This window comes from Vitis riparia, chromosome 19, assembly GCF_004353265.1.
Source record: "Vitis riparia cultivar Riparia Gloire de Montpellier isolate 1030 chromosome 19, EGFV_Vit.rip_1.0, whole genome shotgun sequence".
In the NCBI taxonomy this organism is placed as follows: domain Eukaryota; kingdom Viridiplantae; phylum Streptophyta; class Magnoliopsida; order Vitales; family Vitaceae; genus Vitis; species Vitis riparia.
Window position 1 is genome coordinate 10,301,778 of NC_048449.1, and position 13,470 is coordinate 10,315,247.

A 13,470-nucleotide genomic window follows, 5' to 3' on the forward strand; every position below is an offset into this window, starting at 1 on the left:
AAAGGTAATCTTGAGAGATTGATAACATTCACCTTGATAGATTACAAACACCTATTCATGGCGAGCTTTCATATAATGGTTAATATGTGACATACTAAAGCATAATATCTTGAGTTAATTTAATAATATAATGGATTGCAGTGTCAAAGGACAACTTGTTGTTCACACTTTTTCTTTCCTTATTTTATCCCACACTTGCTGTCCACACTTCTTTCCTTATTTTAGCCCACAATTGTTTTCTTATTTCTCCATTTTATTATTCTGTACAGTTAGCATACATTATTTGACAGATTATAGTTTATATGTATAGGGCTAGAATCATGAGGGAATTTATTTGCTTTTATTTGCTTTCCATGTATAGCATCCTTGTAAAGTCTATATATAATATACAAAACTCAAGGCCAAGGGATTGAGGCCATTCACACAATATTTTGACATGGTATCAGAGTAAGGTTGCTAATTTTTCTTCCCTCAAATTATTTTCTGTCTTCTCGATTTCGGAGGTGCTTCTCATGTTTTTTGGTCAAGTCTGTGTTGATCCATGCTGCACCCAACCACAACAATTTTTTTAAGTATTTCTGTGGCTGTCGTGGGTCAGTTTTCTTCTGGGATTTTTTTTGGTCCATCATTTTGTCTCGGGTTCTATTTATTTTCTATGGATTTCTCACCTCTGTGTGTTAAGTTTACAGGCACAAATTATTCTACCTGGGCATTCTAGTTTGAACTTTTTCTCAAGGGAAAAGACCTTTGGGGTCATATTGATGGCACGGATGTTGAAAAACCATCCACTTTTGACAAATCTCAGGATGTTGGGTCTTCTCTTTCATGGGCTGTGCTTGATGCATGCATCATGTTTTGGCTTCTTGGTTCAGTGGAGCCTCATATTGTCACCCACTTGCGGCCCCATCGCTTCGCTCAATCTATGTGGGCTTATTTGAAGAAAGTTTATCATCAGGATAACGATGCTCGTTGCTTTCAGTTAGAACATGCGATTGCCATGTTTCAACATGGTAGTCTTTCCATCCAGGACTACTACTCGGCATTTTTGACTCTTTGGCATGAATATGCTGATTTGGTTATAGCGGATGTTCCTATTGCTGCTCTCTCAACTATTCAGACTATTCACGCGACTACCCGGCATGATTAGTTTCTTATGAAACTACATCCGGAATATGAATTTGTCCGCTCCTCTTTACTGAATAGATCTTCTGTTCCCTCTCTTGATATTTGTTTTGGTGAGTTACTTCGCGAAGAGCAATGCCTTAGTACTCAAGCTATTCTGGAGCAATCTCATGGCAATTCCGGGACGGCAACTATAGCTTATGCTGCCCAAGGACGCAGACCACCTATGCATTTTAAAAACTTGCAGTGTTTTTGCTGCAAGGAATATGGGCATATTGTTGCCACTTGCCCTAAGAAGTTTTGTTCTTATTGTAAGAAGAAGGGTCACATTATCAAAGAATGTCGTATTCGTCCCCAGAATCGTCAGGCCCAAGCATTTCAGACTTCGGTTATTGTCCCTCTTGTAGCAACTTCTGTAGCACACGACTCTCCTTCAACTGCGTGCTCTGTTCCTGCACCTCCTGCACCAGATTACTACACCCCAGAAATGGTGCAATGCATGTTAATTTCAGCATTATCAGCAATGGGGTTTCAAGGTAACAATTCTACTAAACTCTGGTACGTGGACTCGGGGGCCTCTAATCACATGACTAATAATCCCACCGCTTTGTGTCATGTTCGGCCCTACGCTGGTCAATCTTCCATTCAGACTGCCAATGGCAGCTCTTTGCCCATAGCTACTATCGACGATGCCTCTTCTAAGTTCACTGATGTATTTCTTGCTCCTCAGTTTTCCACGAATCTTATTTCTGTTGGCCAATTAGTTGATAACAATTGTGCTGTTAATTTTTCTGGTAATGGTTGTGTTGTGCAGGACCAGGTAATGGGGCAGCCGATTGCGAAGGGACCTAAAGTGGGGCACGTGTTTCCACTATTTTTACCTGTTCCAGATTTTTCTCCACTTTCTTCTATTGAGTCTTTTGCTTGTAATAATGTTTCAGATCTTAGTATGGTGTGGCATCGTCGTTTAGGCCATCCCAATACTCAGATCTTATCTCATGTATTGAACTCTAATTTACCTAGTAATAAGGATCGTTCTTCTTTATCTCTTGAATGTGATTCTTGCAAACTTGGTAAAAGTAAAACTCTTCCCTTCCCTTTGCATGCAAGTAGAGCATCTAACTGCTTTGATCTTATCCATAGTGATGTTTGGGGACCTTCTCCGGTTAGTTCACATGAGAAATTTAAATATTATGTGACTTTCATTAATGACTATAGCAGATTTACTTGGGTCTACTTTCTTCGCTCTAAATCTGAGGTCTTTCGTACTTTCACTGAGTTTTTAGCGCATGTTGACAATCAATTTTCTACTTCTATTAAGACATTACGCACAGATTCCAGTGGTGAGTATTTGTCTACTGTGTTTCAAGCATTCTTGGCTTCTAACGGTATTATTCATCAACGTTCATGTCCCTCTACTCCTCAACAAAATGGAGTTGCCGAACGCAAAAATCGTCATCTTCTAGATGTGGTACGTACTCTCTTGTTAGAATCTTCTGTTCCATCCATGTTTTGGGTAGAGGCTCTAAAAACTGCTACTCACTTGATTAATTGTTTACCTTCTCAAGTCCTACATATGGAGTCTCCCTATTTCCGCTTATTTGCTAAGCAACCTAGTTATGATCACCTTCGTATTTTTGGTTATGTATGCTTTGTTCATTTACCTCCTCATGAGCGACATAAATTATCTGCTCAATCTGTTCGATGTGCTTTCTTGGGATATAATATGTGTCAAAAGGGATTTGTTTGCTATGATCCTACATGACATCGTACACGTATTTCTAGGAATGTTATTTTCTTTGAAAATCAACATTTCTTTCCTGTATCTTCTTTTACTTTGTCATCCTTTTCTATTGTGGTCCTCCCCTCCTTTGAGTAGCAGTTCTCAGATCTTCATCCACTTAGTTCTCACTTTCAACCAGGTATTGTGTATATGAGACGCTCTCGCCCACGGTCTCTTTCGGTGGCTCACCCGATATTTGATCCTACCACGCTCCAGATTCAGTCAGTTGTAGTACCTCCAGCACCTTCAGTACGTCGCTCTTCTCGAGTGTTTGTACCTCTGAATAGGTATGGATTTCCCTCTTCCAGTTCTGGCAATTCTATTTCAGCCCTTACTGCTGCATTGTCCAATTTTGATATTCCCACATGCTACTCACATGCTGCCAAGCATGATTGTTGGCGACAAGCTATGCAGGAAGAAATTGCCGCTCTAGAGGCCAATCACACTTGGGACATTGAGCCCTGTCCTCACACTATTGTTTCTCTGGGTTGCAAATGGGTTTACTCAGTCAAGGTCCGATTTGATGGAAGTTTGGATCGTTACAAAGCTCGGCTTGTTGCACTTGGGAATAAGCAGGAATATGGTGTCAATTATGAAGAGGCCTTTGCTCCTATGGCTAAAATGACTACTGTTCGTACGATTCTAGCTCTTGCTGCTTCCAGTGATTGGCCACTACATCAGTTGGATGTAAAAAATGCTTTTCTTCATGGGGATCTTAAAAAATGTATTTATATGAAGCCACCCCCGGGATTGTTTCCCTCTCCGACTTCACATGTGTGTAAGCTTCGTCGCTCTCTTTATGGTCTCAAACAAGCTCCGAGGGCCTGGTTTGATAAATTCCGCACCACTTTATTACAATTTTCATTCAGGCAGAGCAAGTATGACACTTCCTTGTTTCCTCGGAAATCAGACATGGGTATTGTTGTTCTTTTGGTTTATGTTGATGATATTGTGATCACTGGTTCCGATTCTGCTTTACTTGGTTAGCTCAAAACTCATCTCTCCGAGTCTTTTCATATGAAAGATCTTGGGTCTCTCACATATTTTCTTGGTCTTGAGGTGCATCATAGTCCCTTTGGTATTTCCCTCAATCAACATAAGTATGCGAGTGACTTGGTGGCTACAGCTAGTCTACAAGGGGCTACTTCTGTTGATACTCCCATGGAATTAAATGTCAAGCTTCGCAAAAAGGAGGGCGACTTACTTGTTGATCCCAGTTTATACAGGAAGTTGGTGGGTAGCCTTGTTTATCTCACCATTACTAGACCAGACATTTCTTTTGCTGTACAGCAAGTCATCCAGTTCCTTCAGACTCCTCGTCATCTTCATTTGGCTGCTGTCCGTAGGATCATACTCTATGTTCAAGGCACTTCTACTCGTGGCTTGTTCTTCCCTATAGGCAATTCTAGTCGCCTTGCTGCTTATAGTGATGCTAATTGGGCTGGTTGTGCGGATACCCGTCACTCCATCACTGGTTGGTGTGTGTTCTTAGGTGATGCATTGATATCTTGGAAAAGTAAGAAGCAAGACAGGGTCTCTAAGTCATCTACGGGATCTGAGTACCGGGCGATGTCTCTTACTTGTTCTGAAATCATTTGGCTTCGAGGTTTGCTTGCGGAGTTAGATTTTTCTGAGACCGATCCTACACCTCTACATGCTGATAATACAAGTGCTATTCAGATCACCGCCAATCCTGTCTATCATGAGCGCACAAAGCATATTGAAGTGGACTGTCACTCTATCCGTGAAGCCTTTGAAGCTCGTGTTATCACTCTTCCACATATTTCTACTGACTTACAAGTTGCTGATATCTTCACCAAGGCTCTCTCTCGTAATCGACATTGCTTGCTAAGTAGCAAATTGATGCTTGTTGATCAAGCTGCATCAATTTGAGGGGGGCTATCAAAGGACAACTTGCTGTCCACACTTCTTCTTTCCTTATTTTAGCCCACACTTGCTGTCCACACTTTTTTCCTTATTTTAGCCCACACTTCTTTCCTTATTTTAGCCCACAATTGTTTTCTTATTTCTCCATTTTATTATTCTGTACAGTTAGCATATATTATTTGACAGATTATAGTTTACATGTATAGGGCTAGAATCATGAGGGAATTTATTTGCTTTTATTTGCTTTCCATGTATAGCATCCTTGTAAAGTCTATATATAATATACAAAACTCAAGGCTAAGGGATTGGGGCCATTCACACAATATTTTGACATGTAGTTGATTCTCTATAGTGTAATGTTGAGTTAGCTTCAAAATTAGATTATGAGGAAACTATTATTTTTCAATGGGTCGTAATGATCCTCGCTTGAACTCATATTTTTTTATGGTACATTATTTAAGGGATAATTGGGTTCTTAGTTCATATGTGCACATAAGGGTATTTTGGTAATACATAAGGTTACACAAGAGCTTATGAATAGTTTTTCCATATTAGACTAATTAATTAATTAAAGCTCAATCAAACTAATTAATTAATTAGAACCTAGTGGACTAGATTAAGTAATCCAAACCCAAGATGTGATCAAATTACTTAAGCCCATAAAGAAGCCTACATAAACCCTCTTAAGGGTTTAGGGCTTATATTTTTTTGGCTATTCAATCTTTTAGAGAGAGGAAACCTAACCTCCATCCCAATAGAGAGGATTCTACCATTCTCATATGCCAAGATTGAGGGAAAAGAGCAATCAAGTAGAAGATCTCTTGGTTTTCAAGATTTGTATCATTTTTTCATTGATTGGGATAGATCTAAGAACATCTAGATCCCAAGTATCACACATATTCTCATGATCCATGTTCTAATTACCTATATGATTTTGTTACATAGATCTAGAGAAGCCTAGGATCATTTTTGTATGCACCCTAACAATTTAGTGCATGGGATGGTTTTCCAAGCCATTCCTACAAGCCTTGGTTATTTGGGATTCTCTATAATGTATCGTATTATCAACAATTCTTATAGACATCCTTTAAAAATAATTAGAAGATTTTGGTTCCTAATGATTACAATTGTGTTGTCTGTTCACAAATTAAATTAATTATTAAACCATATTTCATCAAGGTTGTATTTGAATACTCATCCTTTTTAAAATGCATTCAAGGGGGCATTTGTGGGTTCATTCACATATCTAGTAGATCATTTCATTATTTTATGGTTTTAATTGATTTATTAACTCGATAATATCATGTTTGTCTTTTTTCAACTTCAATTAATGTTACCTTTGCTAGATTACTTACTTGAATAATTCGATTTACAACTCCTTGATCACCTTATTAAGATAATTTAAATTGATAATACTTGTGAATTCTCCTTGCAAACATTCGTTGATTATTGTATATCGGTTGGTATTATTGTTGAACATCTTATTACTCATACCTATAATGGATCAATTGAATCTCTTATTAAGTGCTTGTCGCTTTAAGGAATAAATATTTGAAAGAATAGGAGAGTATAGGTTTGTCAAATCCTTAAATGTAGACTAGTGCAATACTAGGATCAATCTATCAGAAAATTTTCTCCTTAGTTGTGAGAAAAACTTGCTAAAAAGCACCGAACTGTTTGTATAAGGTTAAGTTAAAGTGTTTGTTGAAATGAAAGATAACAATTTTATAGAAAAAAATTAGGTGTACACTTTTCCCTTAATTTAGTCCTCTTCTTTGAGTGAGATAATCCTTTTTAGTATTCTAAGTTAGGTGTACCTTTTTAATGCTCAAACTCACTCCCAATGTTGCTTAGCTTGTGACCCTCAAAACTCTACAAAAAGTATTTACTATGATAAAAGCCTAATTTCACTTCATCTACTGTGGTTAGCTTCAAGGAGAGTGGGAGATACTCACTAAGGTTCAAACATACTACTATAATTGCTTAGCTTGTGGCCCTTCACAATTTTGTACCATGGATTTGCTACAATTATCAACTTTGTTTTCCTATCCACTGCATTATTAAACCAAGTTGTAAGAGATACCATCCTCTTTCAACCCACAACACTTAATTAGCTACTTTATTTTTCATTAATTAAAGAGAATAAATGCTTCAAGACTTGTTAATTCAAAAATGAAAGTGAGGGTCAACAAAAGAGACTAAAACAAGATGACCTTTCTTCTCAAAAGTAGAAATTTTATAAATCATCAAGAAATTCATACAAAGATATTACCAACTAATTGCTTTCTACCAAGGAAAACTAACTTTGAACTTCTCTATTACTAAATTTTATTTTCTTTCTTTTTCTTTTTCTTTTTAACTACTTTCAACTCTCTGTACAAAAATTGTATATGTATGGACTCAAATGATATACAACTTTTTTCTTTTTCTCTTTGTTGTTTCTCCTCAACTACTTTTCTCTTTCTAACTACTTTCCTCACCCATGTGTGAAGGTTCAAAAGTCTTAGCTATTAAGAACCTTGGATTACTTCTTTCTTTGCCTTGAATCTTATAAGGTGCTTGTTATCTATCTTTAGGCTCTCTAGATGTAATGTAACAAAAAATAATGGATATAAAAATATAATCAATCATAGATCTAAAGATATAGAAGTCATATATGCAATTTGGATGTTCCTAGATTGAATACAATCCAAAGAGAATGTCGAATCCACGGTAGTCATTGTTGATTTTGTCTACCACAATCTTCCATTTGATTTCCCCCTTCATGAGATCTTGACACGAGAGGGGTGGGCTTCTCTTCCTCTCTTGAGGGTGGCTAGGGTTTGCTCCGTCTCTTTAGAAGATGATAGACAAAGCGCCAAAATGGTAAACCTTAAACCCTTGAGGGGTTTCATATGGGGTTCTTTATGGGCTTAAGTGACTTGAACCCAAATTGGGTTTGGGTCACTTAATCCAACCTACTTGAGTCTTAATTAATTATTTAACCTTATTGGGATCCAATTAATTAATTAGCCCAATTCAAAAATACCATTCATAAGATTTATTGCAACCTTACATTTTTATCGAAACACCCTTATGCACACTTATAAACTACAAATCTAAATCTTTCAAATAAAACTTGCTACCATGAACTAAGGGCATAAACAAGGACTCATAGGAAAATACTGGCTCCCTCTAAATCCAATTTTGAATTTGAGTCAATATTCTATTAAATAAAGTCAATTGCACTCCAGTTTCTTATGATATAACAACGAGACAAAGCTCGAGTCCATGACTTACTATCCATTGCATGTAGACTCCTTATGAATTGGTTTCTATGATCTAATGAGATAAATGCTATCATCCTCTTAAGATCACCTCTCAAATCCTTGAGTTATAGATCCTCTAATTACATAATCAATTGACATACCCTAGCTTATAAAGTGCACATGTTAAATTTCACTTAAAGAATTACTATGACCACAAATTTTATGATCACATGTCCTTAGAATCACCCAAGGGACACACTGTCTAAATCCCATGAGATATCATGGTGCCTTTATCAAGAATTTCTATTGTCACCAGCTTTCATCAATAGTGACCTAATCTATAAGGAATATATGACCACCTTATGGTTTCACCTATAGGTTAAAGTCTCCTGTTGGTTTTATCATAGACTTAATATCCTCTCAAGGTTGAGAGTCCATGCAATATAGTAGCTTGGTGAAGGAAACTTGATATTCTTACTTCATGACTCACCGCAGGTTCTATCCAATGTGTAACCATAGATATTAGTACACTCACCATGGGAACTCTATCTAAATGGCTAAGACAAGTCATCTCTCCAATTAAGGGATAGTGCACTACAATCTCTATTGGATTGCCCAAATCTATGAACCGATTGTGAACTACTTATCATCTTGTAAGGAACTAATGCCTTGTATCTTTTGTGCAACTCTTAATGCACCTAAGTCATGTATAATGCAAGTGATATGAACCTAAATGCTCAAATTAATATTAATACGAATGGTGGATAGAGAAGTGGAAACTCAAGTATAACTTTGTTACATTATGCCTTGCTTTTAAGGGCTTTATCCTAACAAACTGTTACTAGCCCTAAATGTAGACTGGGCATCGCAAAAATTTGATCTATTGTCACTTCACTTCTCTGAATTGCTTCACAAAACATGTATTACTTTCTCTTTATGCATTTTATTTTCTAGTGATTCCTTGGTTCTTTAGATTGTGACACCATACCACTATTATCATAAAATAGGATCTTACATGATATAAACAAGAGAACTACCCCAAAGCCTTATAGTTTTCTTTGTTACTTTAGAAGTTACAACAAATACCACCTAGAGTATGCACATACCTAGAGGCTAATTGGTGGAGTCCTCATTAGATTGAAAATGTCAATCTTGGTACCTAAGGAGTGCCAACTTATTGCAAAAACTTACAAGCATATAATCTTTCATTCTCCTAAGATACTTCAGTATATGCTTAACATCCACCTAAAACTCTAATCCTCAATTGGACTGATATCTACTCACTATCCTTACAATAAAGCAAATATCTGATCTAACACATAATATCACATACATAGGGTTGCCCATTGCATAGACATAGGGTACCGCTTTAATGTGATTGTTTTTCTCAAATGTCCAAGGACATTGATCCTAAGAAATGGGACTCAAAACCTAAGGGATAACAAACCCTTCTTGGAGTCCTAGATCATGTACTTGACCAAATGTTTGTCAATGTAGATGACATTGTGCAATTTTCCTATTCTTGTAGTCCTAAAGGGCTTTAATCCCAAGAATATATTATGCCCTTTATAGATTTTCAACTAAAATTGAGTAGATAGTGAGATCTTGATTGATCACAATATTCCTACATCATTCTCAATGAGTAGATTCCCATCTACCTACAAGATCGTAGGGCACCGCCATGCTTTGTTGTGCCTTCTTGTTTACACAAGACCTTTTACTATGAAAATGTTAGGTTGCATGATATATATATATTAACATCAAACTAATTGTTTAAGAGTACTATCTAGATATCCAATTGCCATATCTCATAATTGAGATGTATTGCAATAGATATGGGTACTTTGATGAATTTTAGTATGGTTATTGGTAAAATGATTTCCTATAGTCAAAATGAACTATAATATTTAGCTACAATCCTAGCCATATGAGTCTCAACTGTTCCATCTTTCCCATGTATGAACACTAAAAGGTCCACACACATAAGTGTATATGCACTAATTGCAAACATTTCTTGACTCTATATCCTTTAGCAATAAAGGGCCTCTTGGTTATTTTACCACTTATACAAGATTCATAGACTGGAAGATTTTCTAGATTTAAAATGTTCAGAATTAGCCAGTCTTTAGATTCTATTTAGATTAATATGACCTAGGCTTTAAAATCCAAATGCTTGATTAGTATTAGGTTTATTCCTATTAGTGAGATTTGATAATTCTCATTTCATGAAAAAAGTGAAAATGGAGTCATACATAAAAGAGATAAAATAGCTTCCACTAGTGGGCTTGGAATCTATCCACCATAACTAGTGAGATTCACCACTATATAATCAAGAATGAGAAAATGATGCATACTTTCTTTGTTCATTTGTTAAATTGGGCATTCCTTTTCAAGTTTCCTAGAAAGTCATAAAGGAATCACATACCCCTAAGCTTGCTTTCTCATTCTTTTTCTCAAACTTTCCTTATTTGGTGTTGTTTTTTTTTTCTTGGTAGATGAGACTAAAGAACTCTTGACTCTCATATGAACACCCCTATAATTTTTGAAAATCCTCTTAGCCATCTAAAATAACTCTTGGTAAGGTCTTTAAGATCATATAAACCCTAGTGTTCATAATAGTCCTAAGGGCAACTTGTTTGGATGACTTGCCCTTATGTGGACCCGTATTTTTCACGTGCGTTCCTACTCAATGGCAATACTCATTTTTATTGGTGAAAAATTAGTTTTGAAAAAGTTGGAGTCGCCACTTATTTTATTTTATTTTAAAAGGGAAAATAAAACAAGAAAGAAAACCCTAAAGAAGTGACTCCATAGTTTAAGAAAAACAAGTCTTGAAAAACCCAAGTCTTGGTTTGGGGATCAGGTTACGTATTGGGAAGGTACCTCTAAGAGGTAGCACTCCTCTAAGCCCTAAAGAGGTCTCTAATGACTAAGTTGAAGGAGAAATGACAATTAATTAATTGATTGAAGGTACTTAGGTAGACTAAGGTGATTTCAAAACTGGCATGCCAAAAAAAGAAATCAAATCACAATTGTAAAGGAAGGTTTGAATGTGTACTTGGATTGCTTCTCAAGCGCTATAATAAAACATCAAAGTTAGTATATAAATATAATACACAACATGCATTTTATCCAAGAAAATCTAACATACATCTAAGCACCCAAGGATGGAATCGGACATAGATATGGCTCACAACAACATGCATGTTTATAAAATTCCGAAAAGCAAGTGATAGAGAGCATACCTGGATAGCATGCATAATTTATAAGGTTCCTCCAAAAAATTTAGAGTGGTTAGGACAAGTATAAATTATATAACATATTCATTATGTCTATTATACAGTACCAAAGCCAAAATTGAGCCAAGATAAGTCAGATGACCTAAAAAATAAATATGTAGACCCTTCATTTTGTCCCTTTAGCATTGCTACTCATACTACTTACCTTTTTTTTAACCACCTTGGAGACTTTGGTTGAGGGATTTATCTAACCCCCATTGTGACTCTTAGCAGCCCCAATTTAGACTTAAGCTTTTATTTCTTTTTTAAGATAGCTTCTAGGTCACTTAAGCCCACTTAGGTACACTTGGCCCATTAGGCACCACCTTAAGCCCACCTAGGTCACTTAAGCCCACTTAGGCACATTTGACCCATTATGCACCACCTTTAGGCCCATCTAGGTTCACTTAGGCCCACTTAGGTACACTTAGGCCCACTTGGCTCATTAGACATTTTTAGCGTGACTTGTATGACTTGTGTGGCTTAGTTTTTATTTATTTTTATTTATTTGTATTATTGTCAATCACTTGTTTATTTTTATTTGTTATATTATTTTTCTTATTTTTTAATTAACTTATTTATTTATTATTGTTTTATCATTTTCTAAATTTTTACTTATTTATTTATTCATTCAATTATTTAATTTAATAAATTTCATGCTTTTGCAAGGAAACTTACCATTGGAGTTTAAGGAATGTGGGACTCTCCTTGGAAGACGTTTTGGGGAGTTTGAAATTTTAAGGATTTGTTTTGGTTCGATAGATATGGAGATGACATGGGAGTCTAAGGAAAGTGAGACTCTCATTGGAAGCCATTTTTGGGAAGTTTGAAATTTTAAGGAGTTATTTTGGTAAGGAAGATATGGATATTGGGAGTTTAAGGAAAATTGGACTCCTAGAGAATAATAGAGTCCACAACTACATGTATTTTGATTATAAAAAGGAGAATTTGAATTGAAATGGATTTTTGGGATGGGAAGATTGGAGAAAGAAGGAAAAATGGGAGACTATTATTGGAGAATGGATTCTCGAATGAGGGGAATTCTTTTGGAGATCATGTCATTAGTGGAATTTCGGGGCTTAAGCCATGGATAAGGAAGGTTAAGCATTTTAGAGAGAAGAAATAAGGCTATGGTTTGGAGAAGAAATGGGTAACCACACCAGAAATCTCGAGGACAACTTTTCCATTGGGCTTTGGGGGAGAAGTATGTATCTACTTTAAGAACAATAGCCCAGGGCGACTCAGGAAGAAAAAGCCTACGCACAGTCCACTACTCGAGGGACTGCATAAGTGCTCATATAAACGCCATTCTTCATGGAGAAACACTGACACGCAGTAGCCTAAAAAGGGAGAGAGTTCATCTTGGAAAGAATACCACATACACAGGCTGCCACTTGGAAAGATTCTCCACGCACACACCAAGGGTGAGAGGATAGCCACACAACCCATAACTTTAGGATCTCCATGTTGGCTGCATTGTTGAGAAACAACCTAACGCATCAAGAAAAAGATAGGAAGCACACACAGCCACTGATTCCAAGAAGGTGGCAGCCTATTGCACTTTGCCAAAGATCATCACTCCACACACTCTCATAGGGGATCCCACAAAGAGATAACATATAAGAAGAAATAGTCTACCCAGTGTCCACATACAGCCAGTCCACATGTCGTTAGGAAATGTAAGTTAAATCTTATATATTTTAGTGTTGATTCATTACTTTGGATTAAAAAAATAGGATTTTGTTTAGTGTAATTTTGGTTCATTATTTTGGGTTAAAAAGTTGGAATTTTGTTTATCTTGGTTTTGATTCATTTATTTTAGATTAAAATTTTAGAATCTTGTTTAGTTTTGATTCTTTGTTTTAGTTTAAAAAATAAGAGATTTTGCTTAGATTGGCTTTGATAGTTTTGATTCTTTGTTTTAGTTTTAAAATTCGGAATTTTGTTTAGTTTATATGTTTTCATAATTTTAGTTTATTAATATAATGGATTCCATGTGATAAAGTTCATGTTTTAATTTTTTTTTTTGACTAAGTTTTGATCCATCTTATATAGTCTATTTTGGTTCACCCTTTTTAGTTCATGAGCTTTTAGAATTTAAGTTGATTAGTTTAATTGGTTTCATGTCTTTATTTTCATCTTTTAAGTATAT